We start from the raw sequence: 3,963 nt of genomic DNA on the forward strand, positions 1-3,963 counted from the left end.
GCTCTCAATTCGTCGACGGTTCCCTTGGGATCTAAGCCGCATTTTTCGGCCTCGCTCTGCAATTCCTCTTTGCAAAGTCGGTTTATCCACGACGTACCTGTTACTGAGTCTGTGTCTTTATCTGTCGGCATGTTATTAATTTTGCTCGGGCGCCAGTTTATGATGGGTAGCTCTTTCGGGGCGACAGACTCAGTAAAACACAGGTTGAAATAAAAAAATAAATCTATTAATAATTTAGCATACAATAAATAAAATAAAATGAATTCTACGCCGTACATACAATAAATAAAAATGAAGTGAATTCTACGTCCCCGTCTGGGTCCCGCGATGAATGAACTCCCCGGCGAACGTCTATAAAAGAAAAAGAAGTTAATTATTACTAATAAAGAAATGAAATAGGTGAAGTCGATCACACGCAGACTTATGCTCGCTTCCGCTTCAATTCAGCGGGAGCTCCGAACGCACTCGCAAATAAAATATTCGGCTGTGCAGATCCATGGTAATGTTCAATACACAGTACCGATGAGTTCCGCTTGGTTAAGGACAGAGTACGATCCTCAATACGGAAATCTCTCTGTCCGGATTGGCTCGCAGGTTCACTACACCGGCGAGTCAGGGAGCCTAGAGCGCTAGCTACAAGACTGTGTAATTCCGCTACTCACACGCCTTAAATAGCCGTTCCGAATCATACTTCGTCGTCTCGTTGTAGAAGTGGATGCGCAAATATTGACACTCCCACGGTTAGAACTGTTCGATCAGAACATTATTACACCTTCACATTTCAACGTGGAAAACGTATGAAATTTTTTCTACATAGATTTTTTTAAGGAACAATCAGTACAGTAGGTATGGAGGCGATTTGGACTACCCCCTTCACTCCCACTCTGACGTCAACACGCCCCGCCCAATGTGACGCCGCGTCGGCCCGCGCTGGACAACAGCTGTACTATTATATTTTAATTATAAACTAATAGGTATCGTTCACAGGTATGTGAAAAACTGTCCAAATACCCGGCATGATACGTAATATCAAGGATAAAAATAATATATGTTGTTTGTATTTGAGTAAAATAAAAGCATACGGAAAAGCATGTGTGTATTATCGCTTAACGAAACAAATGATTTCGATAGGATTATTTTTAAATAAAGAGTCTTATTGATATAATAGACGGTTGGGAGAAACACCGGGAATTGATAAAGTTAAAGGCGTCGGCTACGATATACAAACCGCAGAGGATAACGCAAAAACGAATTTACATATTACTACAAAATATTTAAATGAATAAAAATGTCTTGTTTAAAACGGTGATTTGATATCAACAAAACCACAATTACTGTTAATTGTTTAGTTGTAGAAATACCAACGCCCGGCTTAAGTTAATACAAGTCTTTTAAGTATGCCTCTGTAAGGTGTGAATTTTCAGAAAAAATGTGTCAAAAAGCGAAAATTTGGTGAAAAAAATATACAGTTATATGTATACGCGGAACTACCAAGAAAGATATTGGTGCTAAGAAACAACAGTAAGTAAACTCATGTAATATTATTATGTAATAAAAAGTATAACTAAATACGTATTGAGGAAAACGCAGAAAAGTTAAAAAAAAGAAACGTTATCACGCTGTTTTATTTTGTGGAAAAAATGTAGATTGAATACACGTGTACAAAATGGTGTGTGTACCGGTAAAATATTTCAAAAAAAATGATCAAATAATTTTTGGCAGTTCTATTTTTTACAGAAGAGTACACCAAACATCGGGATAGAAACCCTAATCAACAAATTCCAAATGTTCAAAATCTACACCGTAGGAGCTGTAAAAGACGACGGATTACACGAAGTATACTAAGGTAAACTATTGTTATTTTTTTTGCTTATGCTTTTAAATATGCAGAGTTTTTAACAAGCCTAAAGGTCGATTTTTGAAAATGTCTAATTTACATGTGGAACAAATGGCTATTGCGCATGCGCTACAATACCGGCTTATTTGCTAAATAAAAATGCTTTTTTATAAGTTTATGTACTAAAAATGGTTAATTGTACTTAATGAGTACGTAGAAAAAAATAATACAGGCAGTAATTTCAAAGTGTGTAATATATAATTTCAGATAAAAAGACGAGGCAATGCGCGAACTAATGCCCTCTACAGCCAACAACAGCTGACAAGGAACCAAAAGACGTTGAATAAATAAGGGTAGGCAAATGTTTGTAAATTTTACGCTTTACATTTCGTTAATAAAAAGAATATAAAAAATGTGTAAACTTTTATTGTTTTTTATTTATAAACAATTCCTGTTTAAGTATCAGAAGTCATAAGTTTGTACAATATTCGGATAAAATATTAAATTTATCGTTTTCACCGGTTAGATAACAATGTCCTGTTGTTTGTTTGAGAATCGCCGATCTTCTAATAGTATCAATTTATTTTACATAATAACTAAACGAAATATCAAAAAATGTTTAAGTAATAGTTTTTAAGCATCTTTTGACTTGTTTTTTCTGTAAATACAAAATATACTTCATTCTATTACATATAGGGTGTGGTGGTAAATAAAAAAGGCGGTTCAGAACATACGATTTATTTAATAAAAATAGGTTAAATATTTACAGTTTAATATAGAGTATATTAGAATTACAGTTTTATTCATTTAAATCCATAAGGGAGCGAAGTATCATCGTCGAAAAACTTTCTTTTTAAGGAATTTGGTTTGTACATCTTTGTTGTATTAACTGTGATGACATCGTGCTGTGCTGTTCTTCTTATCTGACGACAGGTGATGGGTATAGGTTCTGACTTTTCTACTACCATTTCTTTTATTGTATTAAAGTTAATTATTTTCCCTACCTCATAATTTAGGGAAAATCCTTTTACCTTACAACAGACACGCTTTTCACCATTAGGTAAAACTAGGGTATAAGCGTAATTTTTTGGTCCACCACATACAAATTCACTTATATATCCGCCATCGAGTTCATCTGTTAGCTCCCCTAAATAATTTCCCAACGGTGGTTCGTAGAGTCCATCCGAGGTTTTAAATATAACACTATCTGTATCATAATACAATACCCTGTCACCTAATATATCTAAGATTTCATATGATTTTAATCTGGAGTGTGCAGTGGTAAATGCTGCAATAGGAACAGAAACAGTTGGTAAAGCACCACAGGCTTCTTCTTTGAACTCCCAATTAACGACCAAGGTTTCTTCGTTAATAGGTACTAATGTATTAACATCTATAGACGGATTGAGAAGCATCTCGTATAATTCCAAAGGTTGACTTATTATGGAGGTACGTGGAAGATTTTTCAAAGAGAATATTTAAAAATTGGAGGAAATACCACAGAGCTGAGGCTTGAAAACGCAGTCATAAAAGGCTGCAACCAGTATAAATATCTAGGAAGCATCATATCAGCAGATGGCAGAGTTAAGATAGATGTACAAAACCGAATAACTCAAGGGAAAAAATGCATCCGAATACTGAATTCATTACTGTGGTCTAATAAAATAAAGATGCATACCAAACTTTGCGTATACAGAGCAATTGTAGAACCAATTATTACATATGGTGCCGAATGTTGGACGATGACAAAGAATGAACGAGATAAAGTAGACGTTGTGGAAATGGATTATCTTAGGTCATGTCGAGTATCGAGAATGGAAAGAATCAGGAATGAGGAAATACGAAACCGTACAGGAATTAGAGATTCTCTTTCAGATAGAATACAAGGAAGGCAATTACAATGGTATGGTCACGTGATGAGATTGGAGGAGGAGCGGTGGCCAAAGAAAGCCTTAATGTATGTTCCGCCAGAAAGAAGGAAAAGGGAAAGACCACCAAATTCCTGGAGAAGAGAAATTGCAAAAACAATGCAATCTAGAGGCTTAGAAGAGGGAGATTGGAGAGATAGGAAAAGATGGAGGCTGAAATGCGGGAAGCGGCAATCGCCGTAGGACCCCCGTTATATG

The 3,963-nt window shown here is 35.6% G+C and overlaps 1 long non-coding RNA gene across 2 annotated transcripts; it reads left to right on the forward strand.

The window, feature by feature from the left end:
- The first annotated feature begins 1,370 nt into the window (after positions 1-1,370).
- Positions 1,371-2,222, forward strand: LOC140439742 (uncharacterized). Of its 2 annotated transcripts, none has more exons than XR_011950717.1 (3): positions 1,371-1,521; positions 1,723-1,846; positions 2,105-2,222. It is a non-coding gene; the product is annotated as an uncharacterized lncRNA (long non-coding RNA). The 2 variants fall into 2 exon arrangements; XR_011950718.1 differs by having other exon boundaries at positions 1,738-1,846.
- Positions 2,223-3,963: the final 1,741 nt, after the last annotated feature.

This window comes from Diabrotica undecimpunctata, chromosome 1 (assembly GCF_040954645.1).
Source record: "Diabrotica undecimpunctata isolate CICGRU chromosome 1, icDiaUnde3, whole genome shotgun sequence".
In the NCBI taxonomy this organism is placed as follows: Eukaryota; Metazoa; Arthropoda; class Insecta; order Coleoptera; family Chrysomelidae; genus Diabrotica; species Diabrotica undecimpunctata.